General features: G+C 47.6%; 1 long non-coding RNA gene across 1 annotated transcript; it reads right to left on the bottom strand.

Annotated features, from left to right (window-relative positions):
- Positions 1-887: 887 nt before the first annotated feature.
- LOC122466401 lies at positions 888-21220 on the bottom strand. Its single transcript, XR_006291843.1, has 3 exons — positions 21002-21220; positions 3541-3544; positions 888-899 (listed from the first exon to the last, which is right to left on the bottom strand). It is a non-coding gene; the product is annotated as an uncharacterized LOC122466401 (long non-coding RNA).
- Between the last annotated feature and the right edge of the window lie 442 nt (positions 21221-21662).

Here is a 21662-nt window from a genome sequence, read left to right as displayed (position 1 = left end):
GCCAGAAGGTTCGCCATGAACATTTGTGTCTATGCATCTCAGGAAAGCTCCTTCCTGCTTAGATAGAAAAGCTTCCTTTGCTTTCTCTCTTTTTCTGAATGCTGCCCCAGAGGGGCGTTTTCTTCTTTTGCTCATGACTGCTGTTCTGTGCCAGCTATAGTGGCTCTCACCACTCAGTTGAAGGGGACAAATAAGAAGGGTGGTAGCAGGGCCTGACTGAGGGAAGATATCAGCGTCTTAAGGGCCTAACTGGCTCCTACTACTTCAGTTGACTGCCTGTTCTCCTCAAGTGGGTTCAGGGAAGCAGCAGGAAACAGGAAGCTCCCTGAGAAGTTGGTGTTAATCAGTCCAGGCTCCTGGAGGTGCTAGAGAGGTACATAAGAGGCTCCTCCTCCTCTCTCTCCCTGCAGCTCCTGCTGCTTTCTATTATTGCCTCTCACCTTTTCTCCTGCCTGCCTGTTATGTCTCTTGTGCCCTCCTTCCTCCAGCACAGCACTCTACCACCTCCGTGCATCTAGAGCAGAGAGAATACATATGCACCAGCAGCAGACACAATTTTCTACACTTTGTTCGCCTCATGGTAAGGCCAGCCCTGCACATTGTGGTGTCCCAGGTGTAGAATGCCTTGTGGCATGCTGTGTTCAGGGAAGTTTTGTTGGGAAAACACTCTGTTGAACATACAGGGCATGGTTTTAGCTCAAGCCCTTTTTCACTAGGGAGCCAGAGGTAGAAAGTGCAAAGTGAAGAAATGCGTTCCGAGAAAAAGAAAAAGAATTGCTGAGCATCTGGGAGAAGAATGAGAAGCCATAAAGTGGGATATTTAAATAGGTTTGAAATTACAGCGAATGAAAGTTGTGTGTTTTTGCCAAGTACCAGAGCTATACAATACACAGCAGCTCCTAAGTGTTGTAAGCAGGTTCGGAATGAGCTCTCCCCAGAGTATCTTTCATACAATTTCCATCCCAGAACACTTCATAGAATTAATAAATAAAAAGTCAAAGGAGAAATCAAGAAGTGCAGGTGATGGAGAAGAGAGGTTTTCTGATGGGATTTGTGACTAGATGGAATGGAGTGGAGAGATACAGAAAAGCTATTCCAGACAGCTGCAGAGAAGGCAGCTCTCACACTAACCCTGTGAAGAAGAAAATTCTAGGGGAGTGATGGGAACGGGGACTACAGGGAAGCAAGGTGCATAGGGTTGCTGGAACAAAACCCTGAAGGATCTAAACAAAGGAGAATGTTGAACCTTGCAGTTAACTCCTTGCCCTTTCTGCATTTGACAAATATTAGACTGGAATTCTATTTAATTATTACAGGATCGTGATCGTTTCCTTGGGTGTTTTGTTTGGAAGAGGTGAGAGTTCACAGAATGCCCTTTGGACCTCCCAGCTCTGTGATCAGAGGACTTCCACCCCACTGCCAAGCCCTCACGCGTGCAGCACACCCTGCTGTTGCTAGGCTTGCCTTGTGAGTTTTGCTTGTTCAGCTGATTTAAGATTTTATTTTTAAAATAAAGTCCAACTTCCCTTTGATCTGCTTCCCCTTCCCTCATTACTCCCTCCTTCTCCCATTGTACACCAGCAGGGGCAATAGAGAGTGACACCACGTGTTCCCTCGCCCTGACAGGGGCTGTGCACATTAGTGTTACTTCCAGCCTCTGCTAGAGTAGGGAGCAAGGGACCAAACTCCCATCCTGTGAGTTGCAACAACCAGGCCTATGGGGCTACTGCAGATTCTGGTGCTTTAGCCATCTTACTTCTAAGGTGCCTGTCTCCTGGATGTCAAATGCTGTGCATAAGGCATATAATGTGGGGCTGAAGTTCTAACCAGTACGTGCAGGGCCAGCTTATACACATTTGTTTAGAAAGTCAGTTTTGGTAAAACAATTATGAAAATTATGAGTTTGGGGATTCATGTCACCGCTGTTTTCCCTGCTGTTATTAACACTGTACATTGAACTGTAATCTACGGGTGGCAAACTGGGGCCGATACAGGATTCGTTTATTTTTGTTAGTTTGGAGTGGGGGCAGTGTCTCTCTCTGTTAAGCCAATTTCCAGTGTAGCCTGGACCCTAGACACAGTACATACAGTAATTCAGATTTTGTGAGCAAACCGTTTGCCTAGGTCTGAGTTTATCACATGTGGGGTCATGAATACAAAGATGCCATGAGAGAAGCCCATGGTGAGAAGCGTCCTGCTGCTCTGTGCGAAACCTGAGGGGGTGCCAGGGCTAGCTGGACTCCCTCAGCTGGCATGCTTTCCATGGATGCCAAGAAACTAAAGGGGTAAGGAACACCAGAGTGCAGAGAAGGGGGAAATTACTTTTAAACAAAGACAGACCAAAAACATGACCATCCTAGGAGCAAGGTACAGTATCACCACCGATAGACCTGCATTGTCTGCTTGGCATTTCCAAGGTAAAGACCCTATGTGATGGTCAAGCTTTCAAGTGATCCCCATTGTGTAACACCCGCTAAGTGTGAATCAGTTTTATGAAAGACAGCTCCATCCTGAGCACCATTCTCTTATTTTGCAGACATATCTGTCTATTTTAATAGCCTGGTGCTATTTTGAAATGACAACTGCCACCAAACCATCCTCGCCCCAACTCCTACAGCATCCCACCATCCTGAGGCTGTGGATGGCCTAACCACGGTAAAGCAGTGGTGCAAGTAAGATGGTATGGTCAAGCGGGTGGTGCCTTTTTTACCTCCGCTCCCCCTGTTTTCTCCACCTGGCTACGCCACTGGGTCCAGTACGCTGTACCAGTACAATATTTATAGCCAGTTCAGCATCCTGAAAAGACAGAGGAGGAGCCCGCCCTCAGCCCCACGCCCTGCTCTTCCATGGGCTGCGTCCCCTCCGTCTGTACAGCAGCAGCCCCGCTGGAGAACAGGACTGGGGAGGTGGGGCAGAGGGTGGTACCCGCCGCTGGAGAAGCTGCCGGCGTTCTGCTCCTACTGGGAACCGCAGTGGGGAAAGGAGCAGGGGTACCGCCCCCGGGCCGGGCTGCTGTACAGACCCCAGGCAGGATGACTCAGGAGACACAGCTGCGTGGAAGGGCTGGGGGCTGGGCTGGGGGCGGTACAGCCATGTCAGAGGAGCTGCTGGCGTGGGGCCACCCGGTAGCCCCATGTTCTTCTTCTGCTCGTTTCGCCACTGCGGTTCCAAAGAGCCCTGATCTCCCAGGAACCACAGCAGCGAAAGGGCGGCCCCAGGCCAGGAGCTCCTCCAGCGCGGCTGTACTGCCCCCAGCCTGGGCCCCAGCCCTTCCACGCAGCTGCATCTCCCGAGTCCTCCTGCCTGGGGTTTGTACAGCAGAAGTCTCCGGCACAGCAGAAGGAGGACAGAGCATGGGGGCGGGGCGGGGTGGAGTGATGTGGGGAGGTCACTGCCCCCACTCCCCTTGTGTCCCTCGTACGAGTGCAGCGTACCGGCAAGAAATGATTTCTACTCGCACCACTGCAGTAAAGTGTCCCTGATTGGTAAGAAAATCCTCACGCTGTAAATAAAGATACAAAGGAATGAGCTTGTACAAACTTTTCTAAATTAAATTTCATGGTGGACTTTGTGTAAATGTTTTAGCATTTGGTCTGTCGTTTGAGTCACTGAGTGGAACGATCACTGTACGGGGCATACAGGACACACTGGTGGACTGGGCACTTCAGCCCAGATCCTCAACGCTATTTTTAGGCGCCTAACTCCCATTGAAGTCACCCTTCGTCAGTCTGTGCATGCGCACACGCGCATACACACAAATATGAGTGCGATACCAAGTGAGAGAGAATTCAGATTAGCACTTGGTACATACAGACAGCTGTGTGGAGGCCCAGGACTGAGACAGCAAGAGTGCCATATGTCATGATTGAGGTCCATTGTCAGCAGCATAGGACGCTTGCACAACAGCTGCCTTCATTATTCCCAGCTCAAGTGAGTCTGATCGGTCATTCACTTTCAGGAGCAATATATTCACTCACTCACTCAATCAATAAATAAAAGGGAGGAAAAATAATCAGAACATGCATTTTATATATGCCAGCTAGCACTGAGGATCAAGGCACAAAGGGACTGTTTGATTCCTGATGTTCCTAAATCTTCAAATGCACCATATGGCTACATCCACTCAAAAAAAAAAAAAATGTGCCCTAGATATTGCAGACAGCAACCAATGAGCTTAAGAGGACGAGCACATATAGGAACCATTTCCAAAGGGTTAATACAGCTTCTGCAGCCTCCAGAGTAACAAAGCTATTGCTAGACTCTTGTTTTTGCAGCCCCCAGAAAATGGATACTGGAGGGATGTAATATGTTACATTATCCAGTGCATTGACTTAATTACTAAGCAAAATCCACTGCTTATCCCTTGACCTCGCGGTCATGGATTTATCTCTTGACAAATAACTCAGCCAGTGTTTGGAACATGCTTGAAAAGCTAAACTCTCAATGTCAGCCAACAATCTCTAGGCTTATCACTGTTGCTAGAAGCCCAATGCACAGTAAGATCCAATTGAAATGCACAGTTTGGCTTTCCCCACCTGCCCTCAGCATCCTCCCTGAGGATAGCCTGCGATAAGCAGGAATCAGGCCTGACACACCCAGCTCCACCTTGCAAGGCTGCCAGTCTTGGGCAGCTAAATGTATTTGGCACTGTGTTGTAAAGGATAACATTACACAGGAAAAAAGAAAAGGAGTACTTGTGGCACCTTAGAGACTAACCAATTTATTTGAGCATGAGCTTTCGTGAGCTACAGCTCTCTTCATCGGATGCATAGTGTGGAAATTGCAGAAGACATTATTATATACACAGACACCATGAAACAATACCTCCTCCCACCCCACTCTCCTGCTGGTAATAGCTTATCTAAAGTGATCATCAAGATGGGCCATTTCCAGCACAAATCCAGGTTTTCTCACCCTCCGCCCCCCCACAGACAAACTCACTCTCTTGCTGGTAATAGCCCATCCAAAGTGACCACTCTCTTCACAATGTGTATGATAATCAAGGTGGGCCATTTCCAGCACAAATCGAGGTTTTCTCACCCTCCGCCCCCCCCCAGAAAACCTGGATTTGTGCTGGAAATGGCCCACCTTGATGATCTCTTTAGATAAGCTATTACCAGCAGGAGAGTGGGGTGGGAGGAGGTATTGTTTCATGGTCTCTGTGTATATAATAATGTCTTCTGCAATTTCCACACTATGCATCCGATGAAGTGAGCTGTAGCTCACGAAAGCTCATGCTCAAATAAATTGGTTAGTCTCTAAGGTGCCACAAGTACTCCTTTTCTTTTTGCGAATACAGACTAACACGGCTGTTACTCTGAAACCTGTCATTACACAGGAAGAGCGTCATGAGATATTAACCAAGCACTCAATTGGGGCAAGAGAACAGGGCCCTTTAAAAACAATTTGAACCTCAAAACTCGTTGACAGAATAATTGTCAATGCTCAGTAAATTCATTTGGTGCTCATGGAGTGCTCTTAAGTGCTGCAATTTTGGAGAAGATGCACTGACTGAGGTTTGGTCCCTGCTTTATGGGCAAAGTCAATTCAGTCTTAGGTACGGAGGTGCTACCAGGAGAATCCCCTCCAGCCTTTTTTTGCTTCTTCAGACAATATTTTTAAAATGAGATGCTTCATCTCTTGTCATCAGGTTTCCCCCAAGAAGAGGTTTAGCGATCAATCAGGGTAGATGATAAAAATTTGAATTGATTTTTTTTAAAATCAAAAGAATCAGATTTTTAAACATTTAAATTAAATGCAGGTTAATTCTTACAAATAAACCTATTTGAAGCTATGACAGCCTCTGTTAAGGCCTAAACCAGGGGTGGGCAAACTACGGCCCGCGGGCCAGATCCGGCTCTTCGGGGCTTTGGATCCGGCCCGCGGGATTGCCACTGCCGCGGGCTCTGCGCCGCTCCTGGAAGGCCGCAGGGACGTGGTGCCAGCCGCTTCCCAGAGTGGTGTGGCGTGCGGCCAGGACCAGCAGGGAGCCTGCCCTGGCCCTGGTGCACGCTGCTGCCACCCCGGAGCCAGAACCCCTCCTGCACCGCGACCCCCAACTCCCTGCCCTAAGCCCCCTGCATGTACCCCACACCCCTCCTGCACCCCAGCTCCCTTCCCTGAGCCCCCTCCTGTACCCCGCACCCCTCCTGCACCTCAACCCCCTGACCTGAGCCCACTCCTGCACTCCACACCCCTCCTGCACCGTCACCCCCTTCCCTGAGCCCCCTCATACACCTGCAACCCTCCTCTACCCCAACCCCTTTCCCTGAGCCATTTCCTGCACACCGCACCCCCTCCCACACCCCGCCCCTGCACCCCAACCCCCTGCCCCAGCCCTGCAAGCAATTTCCCCACCCAGATGTGGCCCTCGGGCCAAAAAGTTTGCCCACCCCGGCCTAAACTTATTATAATCTATTAAAAACATTTAAAAGTTACATTTTAAATAAATATTAAACAGTACATATTTGCTGCCAAGTTTTAAAGCAAATGAAACCATTGAACTGGTGGAAGTCACTAGCTAAGCATCAGGAACCTGAGTCTGTTGAAGTGCTAAACCAGCTTTTGAAGCAATAGCCGCTTCTGCAGGTGCAATGAGAATATTTTCTTCATTTCTGTTTATTCAACTAGTTCAGTTTAATGACTAATTCATTCAAAGTTAAGAAACCAATTGTGAGTTGAAAAAGCAGATAACCCTGTTTTCCATTCCCAGCCTATGAATAAGAAGTAGGTGTGAAAGAATGAAATCTACTAGTCCTAAAATCTTGAACACCATGGTAACCAGAAACAGTCAATTCACTCCCTACAGAGAATACTTCCTTTGTTTAATACATCAGTTAGTTTAGATACATTTTGTGATAAATGTTTTTTTCCCTTATGTAGCCGACTGATTTAAGATAGCTTTAACTAATTAAAAAAGACGAAAGATATCCTTGTGTATTTGTAACTGAATTCAAATGTCCATCCAAACAGAGCTTGACACAAGTCACAAGTAACAAATTAATCCTGGTCTATTAAGTAAGAAATGCATGACTGACCATTTTCTAACATAATAAAAAATGTAAATATTAAGAATCTGAATAAAGTTAGGCTATATAATTGCTTAAATAAATGTGTATCGTATATCCACCTGGAGGAAGCACCACATTTGGTGTAAAGGCTGAACTTAGTTGCAAATCAATGTGTTTTAAAAGTTACCAACCAAAGAGAATCAAACTTTCTTTAAGAAAATAACTAAAAAGTACAAATGCAAAACAAGATTAAAATTAATGATTAAAATCAAGGTTTCCTGCTGGCTGATTTAAATGGCTTTGGTTTAAATCAATCCAGCCTGCCCTTCATCACACATCTCCCTTCTGTTGTTCTTTAAACTCATTCTGTTTTAGTGCTTTGGAGAGCCATCTACTAGGTTTTGTGGGGACCTACGTAAAATAATATCTATGGCACCCTCATCCAGCTCTCCCTTGCTCTACTTACCAAAGACCCCCACTCTCTAGATGCCTCGTGACTGCAACAATTGCCCCTTTCCCCCACATGTGTGCAATTCTCAGTGGCTTCAGTTGATTCCACTCACATCCACAGACTTACACATGGGCCCAGGATTCCAGGAAGAAGAGTTGGAAGCCCAGCTTTCTAAGCAGGCTGCCTGAAAAGACAGTTGAGAAATTCAGTCACCTAGTCCACTGAAGACAGAACTGCAAATGGGGAATTGGGGCTAGTTCTCTACTTGGCATGTTGGGGCAGTGTGTGTGTCGGGGGGGGGGGGGGGGGGGGGGGGGGGGGCAAAAGAATCGTGAAACAGCAGGACCCTGTAAGATAACACAGGTCCAAGGCTGCTGCCCTTTAGCTCTCTTGGGCAATAGGAATAAGATTTAGATATTTAAACAAAAAATTAGAGGGAACATTGCAGGGCAGCTTGAACAGGCTGCATGGAGCTTGGAATGGGACTGATGTGGTTGTTGCAAACAAAAGCTCTTTTCTCTGGTCTCTGATGTCTTACAAGGAGGATAAAGAGCCATAGCTCCCTCCAGTAGAAAACTGAAAGTTTCATGTTTTCCACTTGGCTACTCCTCTCCTGATTCCCTTCCCTTTCTCAGCTGCCTTTAGGGGAAATAAGAGACACTTAATACATTTCAATATTGTTCTTGGGATTTTTTTTTTTGTCCTAATTATCTCCTCCTTGAAGTAAATCTGGACAATGGCAGGGCTCGAGTTCAAGGACTATCTCCCTTGCAGCAGGTCTTGATTCTTTATGACTCCTCTATTCAATGTCCCTTGCACAGTCAGTGCGCCTGCAGTCCCAGCCTCTGCAGCACACACTTCCATGGCACAGGCCAAACGCCTCAGATATTTTCACCAAACTAGAAGCTTGACAAATCCCTCAAAAATGTGAGTCTCAGACTGAATACACCACTTACCTTATGCTTTTGGTCCATCTGCTTTTTGGTCCATTTGTTTGACTGTTTGTTTGTTCCCTGTGTATGGGCTGTAGGTCTAAGCTTAGGCCCCAACGTGTGAGCAGGAAGCTGAGACAGGTCTGTTTGTTGATACCTTGGTAAAGGCCACAAGGCTCTGACCCTTGGAGCTTTGTCTGAACTATCTAAGTGGTTAATCACTGTCTGGTGGTGAGGGGGGTGGAGCTGAGCTGAGCTAAGCAGGGAGACTTGCTATAAAAGGTCACTTGCTAGGAGAACTTGAGGGCTGCAATCAGGGGCAGGTAGCAGGAGAGTTTCAGAGTGAGCATGAGTGTTTCCTTCCATGTTCAGCTCCATGTGAAATGTCAAAATGGAACAGTGCTGATGATCTGCAATGACTGTGCAATGTTTTCTTTCCAGAAGCCAGAAGGGACTTCCTGTGCATGAAGTGCAAGATGGTGGCTGTGCTGGAGGCCATGGAAGTTGTCATGACTAGCGTTGGGACCATTACCTGATGATGTCAATGTTCCTTTCTCTGGGATCATCATCTCCACCAAACTCAACGAGCCCTTGGGGGTGTCTCCTTTCATTGCATTGTCTGCTTTTCACCTCTTTCCCCTGTGGGGAATCTCCTCATCCTAATCCCATCAGTTCCTGGGAGAATTTCTTGTCTTGCACAGTTTTTACAGGGGAGGCTAAGTTGAGGGCCATGAGTTCTGTCTGTGTGATTCTGCAGCGTTAGCTGGACTTGCCTCATGGTGTATGGATGTAAATCCCCACGGATGTGTTGAAGGAATATAGGACGCAAAGGTTCTCCCTCGCTCCTAGCCAGGTGTTCTCTGACCATTGTCCAACTACAGCCCAAGTATACTAAGTCTTGGATTCTGACTCCATTAACCTGTACTGGGACCACCTGTCTCCCTAGTCCCCTTTTGTGGGCTCTGGATTTGGCTACCCAGAACTGTCTGTAACTGTAGACAGTCCAGCTAGGGACAATTTTGTCTGAAGTGGCCTGGCTGTCTTCCTGCAAAACAGTTGCCTGATGGAAGAGGTACTTCAATTGTTTGGGCTCCCACGCTCAATGGTGTTTCTGTGTGGAGCACCTTGGACCATGCTGGAACCACTCTCCTGTCCCATCTCTCCATGCGGGTAAACTCCTGCGGTCGGTCCTTGCTCAGTTAGTCCTGTCCCCTTGGGAGTGGGCAGCCAGGTTTCTCTTGTGCTTCCCCTCCTCCATTTTCCTCTACTTGTCTGAGTTGGCCAGTCTCTCCCTAGGCAAACACAATGACTTTTACTCCAAAGCCATTCAGGAATCCATCAGTATCGCCCCAGTGACTCTCAGCCAAACAACACTCACACGTTTCAGAAGCAATGTGAAAACATTGGCACTACACTGTACACTGTCCTCGTTACCTAGCCACACCTGTTTGGATATGTACAGCAACAAAATAGACCAGAAACTCCCAAGCTTCACACCTCAAAATTGGATAGAGTTCACACTATAACCCAGGGTAATTCCCCTCTGACAGGAGGTGTTCAGTTGGGATACGTGAGGTTTGGCGACACAAACTCACAGTTACATGACTGAGCTCTCCGCTACAGTGCTCTGGGCTGAGCTAGCTGCCTCTCTCTGGGTAACTCCAGTTTTGTCCAACCTGAGTACCTCCCTCTGAGCAGCTGGGGTTCGGTCCAGTCTGGCCTTACATCCTTTAGGCAGGTCTGGCCTATTTCAGCTACACACCCCTGGGCAAAACTGGTCTTTTCCAGCCCAGCTTCTCCTAAGGACAGCTCCAGCTAACTTCTTTCAGGACAGCATTCCTGCCACAAGAACTGGCTCCGCAGTACATTAAGCCCATGACTACCTTAAAGAAAAATCTCTTTTGTTGGCTTTTACCGGATGGGCTTCACCCTCCTGCAGACCTTAACATGTAAGGGTAACAAGTCTGGACAAGAGCACGCTCTCCCTGAATCAATAGCCCATAGCAGCTTAAAGCTGAACAAGCCAATTACAAAGTGAAAATAACATTACTGCCACTGAAAATCAGGAGCTCAGCCTATGCGCTGCTTATGCAAATCAGCAAACAGCTTATTCATTTCCTTCTCATCTCTGTACATGGGGCCAACGATGTTAAAACTTTGAGTAAGGGCAGAGCCAAAACTTTTCCAATACCTATACTGGACACCTGCAGTCAAACATCGTGCTTTTATTACTTTCTAGCACCTTGTTTCTGTCAACGTGTTGTCTGCTTAATTTGTAAGATCTTCAGGGTAGGGACTGTGTCTTCTAGCCTGTCTATACAGAGCCTAGCCCCCCAAATTTTTTTTACAAATCATTAATGATAAACCCCTGGGTTCTTCTGTTGGCTACCACCCCTCAACCCCTGCTGGGGGGGCTCCTGTTGCAGATGAGGAACGTGCATAGATGACAGAAGCTCACTTTGAATGTGGGGGGAGGTGCCCACTGAAACCTAAATGTACTAAGCACCATACTAAGCTACCAAGCCTGTATGCCACTCAAAGCCCATTTCCTTCTATATACAACGCATCCCACTCTGCACTCCCCAAACCTGTGCCCACCAAACCACTCCTCAAATGGGGACAGGGAGGTTGGGGTGTCAGAGATAGGAGAGGGAGTAGGGTTGCTACTCTGTATGGGAGCCAGGGAAGCTAGTGAGACATGGGGGAAGGAGAAGTCAGTTCCAGGCTGGAAAGTGGTTTTAGCATCTGCTCTCTCACTGGGGTAGCTGCTCCCGTCACCTCAGTTCTTACCCACTCCCCTGGCCTGATCCCAGGTTCTGTGTCAGCCTCTCCAGCTCCTCTGGGGCCTGTTCTTGCTTCTACCCCCGGTATGTGCACGCAGTTGACAGAGAACGTTGGTCTCCAGAATGTGTGATAGAACAGCTTGTTTAAGAACATTAACATGGCGGGGGGGGGATGGAAACATAGATCATCCCCCATGATCTTTCCATTGCAGGGGCACTTGCCCCCACTGACCCTTAGTTCTGCTGCTCCTGGGAACCTGTCTAGGATCATGCCAGTCCAGTCAGCATTAAATTACATGAGGAATCCCACTGAGTCCAGGAGACAATTCCTGACAGTGCAGCTCCAGCCCCTTGCCCACCCTCTTCCAAGTTATGGCTCCCATTCCCCACAGACCAGCTGGGCAGTGGCTTCTCAAGGTGAGGGTGAAAAGGGAACAACGCAGCACAGGCAGCCCTCTCTGCTTCCATATCCTGGGCAGGATCCACCCAATCTCCTTTCCTGCCACCCAGAAGTGGAGTCCAATGCTGCTCTCCGTTTCACCCACACAATCCCATTGACTTTAAAGAACCTAGTTATAAATCAGTATAAGATTATTGGGCTCAACACAGGGATAAATGGGTGAAATTTAATGGCCTGTGTTTATGCAAGAAGTCAGACTAGGTGATCTAGTGGTTGCTTCTGGCCTTAAACGCTATGAAAAAATCTATAAAGATTAGATAGATTGATTGAAATGAAAGCAGAATCTGAATCATCTTCAGATATAGCATTTCATCCAGAGATGATTCACTCCCTACTTCCTTCCTATTGTCTCCTCCTGGACCACGCAGCTGTATATCTAGGGCTGCTTCATATCGAACTGCATCAAATGCTTTATTCAGGAAAGATGGGGCCATGAAATCAGCTCTGCCATTATATTTAGTGTCTGTCGTGGGGAATGGGGGTGGACCAGGACTACAGGCATGGCAAAAGCTGACCCATTTTCCCTTAGAAAGAAGACAGGATTCATTTTATTGTTCTCTGGGGCCCCACAGATTATTAGGAGTGCAACGGATTTGCTGCTTCCAAATATTTGGGACCCATAGTAAAAAGCAGCATATGGTCCTATAGATCCTCTCCCCTACTGCCCTTCTGAGTTAATTAACCAGAATGCACCGAATAATGTCTTTCCCTCCTTCTGAACAAGCAGCCAGTGGTTTTACTTTGGTAGATACTGCACTGCAACCTTAATAGGCCAAACCCAAATACCTTTGCAAAACTGCCCCAGCCTACTCAGCACCTCAAAAGCATGAAATCTTCCTTCAACACCCAATCCTGTTCCCCTCAGCGTTGTTGCCATAGAAACCCAACTCTACCCCCCCATACGTATACAGAGTCTCCGACCCCTTCACACACATTCTGAAGGGAACCAATTATCTTGTATTTTGTTCCAAGTAACACTCAGAGATGCTAAAACACCCTTGATGCATGTGTGAGGCAAAAATTTTCCAGTGTTTTAATACGAAGGGTGGTGGTTGTTTTTTTTAACTCCATGTGCATACAAAAAAGAAATCAGTTACAGGAAGTGGAAATCCTGACAACAGGTCTTTCTACTAGTCTTATTTATGTGAAATTATTGCTGGAGAAAGATGCTGGCTTGACAAGCCCTGGAGATTCACGTTCTATTTATCCACAAAACAGCAGTGGCACCAATCACATATCTCTTGAGTAGGGTGGAGGGGTAAATTCTGGTCCTTCCCCATCCTCACCAGCAGGGACTCCATTGTGGCCCCCGCTATTCCCCCCCGCCACCACACACACAGAGGGATGCCAGGTCTCCCTCAGCCAGGATGTCTCCCGTCTCTCTTACCATGCCACACATGAACTGGTGCCACCAGTAGGTGAGTTCTTGATGTCTCCCCTGAGGTCTGCTGTACAGGAACAAAAAAGAAATAGATAAGTTCATGGAGGATAGGTCCATCAATGGCTATTAGCCAGGATGGGCAGGGATGGTGTCCCTAGCCTCTGTTTGCCAGAAGCTGCGAATAGGCGACAGGGGTTGGATCACTTGATGATTACCTGTTCTGTTCATTCCCTCTGGGGCACCTGGCACTGGTTGCTGTTGGAAGACAGGATACTGGGCTAGAGGGACCTTTGGTCTGATGCAGTATGGCTGTTCTTATGTTCTTAACAGATTCTCTGTGCACCAGGTCACAGCGCTATTTGGCCCAGCCACCCCGTCCATCTGGACAAAGGGGCGGATGGGTCAAATTTCAGTGGTGTTGTGGCCATGCAGCCAGAGCAATGCTCCAGACAACTCCAGCATCAGCTATAATGACTGGGCACAGTCATTATCCCTGCTTGAAAGTGATTGGTCCATGTGTCCCTCCCTCCCCGACTTTGTGCATGTGCAGAAAAGCCTTGTGGCACCTGGGTAAACCACTGCAAAACAGGTACAGTACAGAGAGTGACAGATCATGGTTCCTTCATGCTGGCTTGCCAATGTGCCATAACCCCAACCTGCAGGGCCCAGCTCTGTGAGTGGATAGGACAGTCAGGCTCCATGACACAGTGATCTCTAGTACCAAGACTGCCCTTAGCAGAGTGAGCATGTATCCTACAAAACCAGGTCTGTCCCAGTGTGTCTCTCAGCTATACAAAAAGCAGTGCCACGGTGGGCTCTGGCCACCTGAAGGAACTCTCACCAAGCTGGGCCAGTGGAACCGACAACAGATTGGAAGATCACATATGTGCCTCAAGTGGGGACTTCTGAGGTACCATGATAATGAGCACCATATCGAACTTGAACAAATGGAGCACTCCCTAACGAGGCCTGTCACAAATTAAGAACTTGCCCTCCACCACTGCCTCACAACACATCCCAAATCAGCTCCCCACCACTGAGCTCTCAAGGAGTCCTCAAGCCAGCACTTCCCAACACACGAGGAGACGGTCAGAGGGTTATTTGGCAGAAGAAGAGGAGAGAGAAGAGTGAGCACTATATTCTCTTTCCCACAGCCATTGCCAAAATCCTCCACTGCACCCCTTCCTGACTCCAGCCCTGCACCAACCCTCCCTCTCGCAAAAGCCGTCCTAGTTTGTCACTCTGACAGGCTGAAGATCACCTTAGTGTCAGTTGCAGCAACAGTGTTTTTTGCAATATGGAACTGGAATGAGACTCACAAACACATTTCATAGAGGCCACTGGAAAACTGGTAGCATTGCTAGGCCATGACTGCCCTGAAATTGCTTTTTGTTGTTGTGCAGGTGCCGAACCGGCCATTAACATGAATACAGAATTAGTTGGTGCCTTTCTCAGGATTGTTTCCCTAAGCACTGCTTTGTCACTGGAATTGATCCTTTATTCATTAACAAGGGAACCGCAGGAACCATCATCGTTACAGCTCTATAATTATTTCCCTTCTAAATCATTCATTTTTTTTCACGCTGAAATTTTCCAGGTCTGGTCTCTGCCTGATGGGAAATGGTTCTAGAGAGTAAAAAAGGATATAGCCATTTTTGAAAATGAGAAGATTTCTCCCCTTCCTTTTCCCTAAATTATGAAGTAATTCTTGTGATTTTTTTAAAATCGCTGTAGCACCAAACCTCACCCAGAGGAGAAGAGGAAATTGACATTTGACAGGGAAATATGAAACATAGTGACTCATTGAAGGAAAATTCTTTTGAGTGTTCTGATTAAAACTGGAGTTGGTTCGACCAAGTTATGAAGGTTTGAAAATTGCCTTCCACACACGTTTTGCACTGAATTTTCTCACTGAGCTCATAAAAAAACCAAGTTCTGCAAGGTGCTGAGCAACTTGTGAAGGTGCTGAGTGCGTCAGCTCCAGGAGATGCACAGCACCTTGCAGGCTCAGGGCCAAAGTGTGCAATCACACCTCAGCTTTGTGTGATGATCTGTGAAAGCTCTGGTGAAGGTGCAGAGTGAATGCTGCACCGCATTGGGTAGATAATTCTATGAATTCCATGCATAAAATGTTCAGTTCTGAAGGCTTTATGTGCTAAGTGCATAGCAGCTTCCAGGCAGGAATCTGATACCATTAAAAATGCATGAGCAGCTGTATACAGTTTTCTACAGGTTTTTGTCTCAGCTCCTGTACATCCAACAAGGTAAAAGTTGACTAGCTTTTAAGACCCACAGGAGAAGGGCTCATTCCTAGCAACTGACCATTCCTCTTGTGTCTGTCATGTTTTCTCATACACACCAAAACAAAGTAAATCATGCCAAGGTAATATTTATTTCAGCCTAAGGAAAACATTAACAAGGTGAGAAAGAACTAATGTAATGTCTCTAGGGTTGGAGGAAAAAATGACGGCTTGCTTTGTCACAGTCTATATCTGAACAGCATTGGGTGCAGTATAAGAATCTATATAGACAGCAAAGGTTAAAGCAGGTTGAAATGGGAGGGGACGCTCTCATCACACCAACAAGGAGGGGAAATGTGGGTAGGATCGCTTCTTACCCAAGCCAGGGAGAGGAAGGGGAATTGTCCTTCTGCTCGTAGCAGAGGAGGAGCGTACATTAATCACTGAAAGACAGAATCTGAAACACAAAATGGCACGTGATTAAGTGAAATCTCAGTTTTCTAGCTGCAGGGTTGCAGAGGAAAGCTTGAAAACCAGAAGACAAATAAAAAGAACCCCAAATGTATTTTTTTAAAATCTCATGACTTTTAAGCTACTTTCATAATTTTTGGGGCCTGACTTGTGATTTTTAAATGCTTGGGAGTGACAGTACTGCTTTCCCTATACTTGAAGGTTCAGAAAACAGAATGATTTTTTTCAGTTACATATCTCAGTGGCCAGCCAAATATTTCCACATTGTGAAGTATCTTTCTTCTTTCAAAGAAGTTTCTTTTTAAAAGCTAGAGAGCATTACTATTTCATAACTAAGCATCCAAATGTCAAGAAATAAAAAAACGTAGGTAGAATGTGCAACCTTAAGACTGCCCCCTTGTGTGTATGCACACACAATAATACAATCAGACTAATTGCATGAGTAACACTTTTTAAAAACAATACAATATCAGATATTTTTCCGTATCCTCAGATGCATAGGTGTGACATCTTAAAATACTGTCTACTCTATGTGTGCCAGCAGACAGACCCCATAAAAGCAGGGCCGAATTAACTACAAGATACAGTAGACTTGTATCTAGGGCCTCCAGTTCTGATTGCCGTCCTGTGCTCCAGTAGGGAAAGGAGGATCTCCATATGGATCCTCAGGAGCAGAGGTCCACACAGAGCCCTCCTACTGGGGTTAAAAGAGGAAGAACAAGAGAACCCTCTGCTTCCACCTACATGCTCCTGCTGATGTCCCTGGACCGGTGCCTGGTCACCTGTCAGCCCCTGAGGTCACTGCACAGGAGGTCTGACCGGGTATCTGTCCTCCTCACTTGGCAGGATTGAAGGGGATCCTGGACAGACCCTAGTTTGCCTGAAGACAGGAAGTAGTGGGACAGGGAGGAAGGAGGCTGCAGCCAGTCTGATGAAAAGCAGTGGCAGCCCACTCCTCCAGTCCAATAGCTGGCTCTTGTGTGGGTGGCCCATGTGATCACCAGCCCAAGCTTTGGCAGGGCCACAGTGGGACCAGGAGTGGAGTCACAGCACAGGCATATGGCCAGGGGGCCCCTGTGTAAGGATATACCTAGGGTGACCAGGTATCCAGTTTTCGACCAGAACACTCAGTCGAAAAGGGATCCTGGAGGTTCCAGTCAGCACCACTGACCGGGCCGTTGACTGTCCAGTTGGTGGCGCCACACAGTGGGGCTAGCAAGCTCCCTGCTATCCTCCATGCCGCATGGCTCCTGGGAAGCAGCCAGCATGTCCCCCATCTGACTCCTACGCGTAGGGGCAGCCAGGGGACTCCACATGCTGTTCCCACCCAAAGCGCTGCCCCGCAGCTCCCATTGGCCAGGAACTGCAGCCAATGGGAGCTGCGGAGGCTGTGCCTGTGGACGGGGCAGCACGCAGGGCCACCTGGCCACGCCTCTATGTAGGAGCTGGAGCAGGGACATGCCGCTGTTCCTGGGAGCTGCTTGAGGTAAGCGCCCCCCAGACCTGCTCCCAGGCCCCAACCCCCTGCCCCAGCCCCGATCCCCGTCCCGCACTCCATACCCCTCAATGCTAGCCCAGAGCACCCTTCTGCACCCCAAACCCCTCATCCCCAGCCCCACTCCAGAGCCCGCACCCCCAGCCGGAGCCTTCATCTCCCCCCGCACCCTAACCCCCTTCCCCAACCCAAAGCCTCTTCCTGCACCCTGAATCCCTCATTTCGGGCCCCACCCCAGCACTGGCACCCCCAGCCGGAGTCCTCAGCTCCTCCCGCACCCCAACCCCTGCCCCAGCCTGGTGAAAATGAGTGAGTGAGTTAGGGTGGGGGAGAGCGAGTAATAGAGGGAGGGGGATGGAGTAAGCAGGGGTGGGCCTCAGGGAAGGGGTGGGGCAAGGGCGGTACAAGGGTGTCAGTTTTGTGCAATTAGAAAGTTGGTAACCCTAGATATACCACAAAGCTAGTTTAGTCAGACCTGGCTCAGAGCTGGGGTATTATTGGTGGGACGTAGCCCCACCAGCCCTAGAAAGAGGCACGGCAAACTGCACAATTACAGGCAGTGGGACAGGAGGGACCTTGTACCTTCCGTAGATGCTCCTGTGTAGATGCCCTGGTAGAGTAGAGAGTTGCATACGTGTGAATCCCAAAGCTCCAATGACCTTTCGTTCGGTTGGATTTCTACTGTTAGGATTTTGCTTGTGGCTAGGAGTCAGGAATAGGAATAGTAACTGAGAGAATCACATGCAGGGATCAGTACATAGGAGCATAAAGAGACAGGCTGAAAGAATGAGATACAGAGCATGGACGTGAGCCATTAAACATGAAAAAGAGCAACAGTTAAGTAAAGTAAATCATGATTACTTCTTTGATGTAAGTGGTTTCCCCAGGGATTCCCATGTGCTTGCATATTCAGGGTATTATGCTAAATCATTTGCAAAATAGCATCAGCTGAAGAAGAGCTGAGATTTGTTAGAGCAATTCCAAAAAATACAGCACTAGGATTGGTTGATAAGGATTCCAAATGATGTGTGGTATGCAATCCAATATTCCAACATGGACCAGTACTTCTCTGCCCCGGAAGTGTGACTATCAGCCCTCCACTTTAAACAATAGAAGTAAACTGCCAAACAAAGAGAATGCTCAAAAGCAAAGAAAACCGATAAAAATCACAAAAATAAACGGCATCTAAAGTTGGACGGCTTAGCATGTCCTCCGCCGTTGGCAACCAATGGACTGGAACAGCAAGTTGTACCAGAGGTCCTGTGTGGCAGAACTATGTGAGGGCACATGAGTGAGACAGCCTGGAGTGCTGGAGGTCATGCACTGGAAAAGCTGTGGGGAGTGGCAACTCAGGACTGGAACAGAATGGGATGCTACACATCTGAACTGAGGTATACGGGCAGACCAGTGGGGGATTAGACCTTGAATAGTGTCATAGATCGAAAACTGAATTGCTTTGGCAGAACAATGTGTGGGGGTTCATAGATGGGGCCTACCCACACTGTGTGTGGATCCAGCTGGAACAATTAGTCATTGATTCATCTTCACCATTCACTGGGGAGAGGGTGTGGGGCGGGGGGGGGGGAACAACTATTTCTAAAGACAATATTGGCAGGTCCTTTCATTATCCACCCACACCCCAGCTAGAAATAAAAACTCCCGTCTCCTTTTCATCCCAAGATGTGGGTGAGTAAGAATATAATCATGGGCTCTCAAGCAGCTGTTAAAAAAAAAAAAAGAACATTAGTGTCTGACATTCACACAAGTGGATAATTTTAATTTTGCAGCAGCTGTCCTAATTAGCTGGAAGAAAAGACATCCTGGGAAATATCAGAATTGTTAAGTCTTGCCTTTATTGCTTAGGGTTTGTCTACACACCCAAGGGGTATGACTTTAACAATACAGGTATAGTTAAAGCAGAACATCCCACGAGTGTGGACTCAATTAGAAAGAATTTTCTACCAGTATAGCTATTCCTGCATGGGATGGGGAATAAGGCTATGCCTACACACGAAGCACTATACTGCTATTCCTATACCAGTAAACGATACCAGCAAAGCACTCCTACTGGGGACACAGCCAAACCAGCAAGGCTGCGCTCTGTAGCAATATAAGCGGTAAGACACCCCCACATGAGTGAACAAAGGTAAAAGTAAACGTGCAATTTTGCTGGTATAACTGCACCTACACTAGGGGTTTTTGCTGCCACCACTATACTGGTCATGAATCACACCTCTTCATACCCCTGACCGACATAGCTATGCTAGCAGAAGTCTGTAGTGGCCTAAAGCTATACTGGGGTAAGGCCCTTCTATACCAGTATAATCATGTCTACCCTAGGGGCTGTACCAGTCTAACTATATCGGTAAAAAAATCAGTCAGACCCCTAATCGACATAGTTACACTGGCACAAAAACTGTGTGGAGACCAGGCCTTCGAGGGTTGGCTGGGTGACTCAGCCGTGCACTTTATTTTCTGAGCAGCCCTCACTGAACGGGATGTGGGCGGAGGTTCCTTAACATACAGCCTCTCTCCCAATTGTCTTCATTAAATAGGTGTTTACAAATACCAAACCGAGAGAGTTTTAAGTGGCTTGAATGAAAATCATTTCCCCTCTCACTAGTTCACAGGAGCTTGTGCTGCCTTATGCGTGCATGATTCTGCCAGCTCTCCAGTCACCCACAGTCTGCCAGCGAAGGCAGGATCAGAATTCCTAGCTTGAAAAACAAACAAAAACCAAGAGCCAAACCACCCTTTTGGGCCTTCTCTCTGAAGCATAAACAGTAAAAAAAGTCGCACGGCCACTTTATTCCTATGCAGGGCACTAAAAAACCCCATTTCTCTCTCCCCCTTCCCTACTGGGATCTCACCCTCTTGTCCCCAAAGTTCCACTTGCTCCCTTCCGGCTCCAACAAAGCCCCAGTTTCTTGCCTCTTCTTCTCCCCAGAGCCCCCATCTCTTGCTTATATTCTTATTGTTCTCTTTTCCTCTGCTCTAACCCCCCAACTCTTCTGCCCCTCTTCTCCTCTAAAATGTGACACCATCCCTTTCCAGATGCCCCCCTAATTTATCTCTTCTGCTATGTGATTTCTGTTTATTCTCCATAGCAAGACTCACTGGCCGTTATCCCTGAGGCCCTAATCTTGAGCCCGTGTCCTGGTCCAGGTGTGAGAGCAATAGCCAGGAACAGTTCCCTTGAGGTTCCTCTGCTGACTATGTTATATTTCCTCTCTGCACTGCAGTCAAGAGGGGGCAGAGGTGAGGGAGGTATCAAGAGGCCCACTTGCTATAGAGCAGAGTGGAGAAGGGGACACAACCGCACTCCTTCCCTTGGGAGAAAGTTGAATGGGACAAGTGTGTCCCATGCTCCCCTTTAATTACACCTGAGTTCAGTCTGCTTGGCTCATCAATTCCTCACCCTCTCCACTGAGACAGCTGACAAGGGGTCACTGGGCTCAAGTGTGCAGGGAGGTTAAAAGTGGGAGAGAGAGAATGGAAGGGAGCCACCCCCTATACCTGCATAAGGGGATCCCAGCCCATACATAGTCTGGTGTAGCACTGAGGCTGAAGTAGAGGCCATCCAGAGGGACCTAACAGCACTTTCTAAGCTTCTGGTCTGGTTTTCAGAAGTGCTGAGCATCCACTCCCACTTCACTGGGAGTTGCAGGGGATCAGCATTTTGAAAAACAGTCCATACACCAACACCCACATGTTCTCGCTCTCCCTTTCTAGCAACCATTTCAGCCACTACTGAAACATAACCAAATCTGGGTGGAACACAGCACATCATATTTCCATGCTTCAAGGCTTAAACTAGCTGGGGTTGGGAAGCATTTTTCTCTCCATGTTATTGTTCAGCAATAGAAGCTGCAGGAGAGAAAAGGAGCACAGTTTCATAAGAACATAAGAGTGGCCATACTGGGTCAGGCCAATGGTCCATCTAGCCCAGTAGCCTGTAGTCTGACAGTGACCAGTGCCAGGTGCTCCAGAGAGGATGAACAGAACAGGTGATCATCAAGCAATCCATCCCCTGTTGCCCATTCCCAGCTTCCGGCAAACTGAGGCTAGGGACACCATCCCTGCCCATCCTGGCTAATAGCCATTGGTGGACCTCTCCTCCATAAACTTATCTAATTCTTTTTGGAACCCTGTTATAGTCTTGGCCTTCACAACAGCCTCTGGCAAAGAGTCCACAGACTGACTGTGTGTTGTATGAAAAACAAAAGAAAGTATTTTGTTTTAAACCTGCTGCCTATTAATTTCATTTGGTGACCCCTAGTTCTTGTGTTATGAGAAGTAGTAAATAAATAACACTTCCTTATTTACATTCTCCACACCACCCATGATTTTATAGACCTCTGTCATATCCCCTCTTAGTCGTCTCTTTTCCAAGCTGAAAAGTACCAGTTTTATTAATCTCTCCTCATATGGAAGCTGTT

Source organism: Chelonia mydas, chromosome 6 (genome assembly GCF_015237465.2).
Source record: "Chelonia mydas isolate rCheMyd1 chromosome 6, rCheMyd1.pri.v2, whole genome shotgun sequence".
Lineage (NCBI taxonomy): Eukaryota > Metazoa > Chordata > Testudines > Cheloniidae > Chelonia > Chelonia mydas.
Note: the sequence above shows the minus strand (reverse complement) of the source record. Positions and strands in the feature narration are given on the sequence as shown.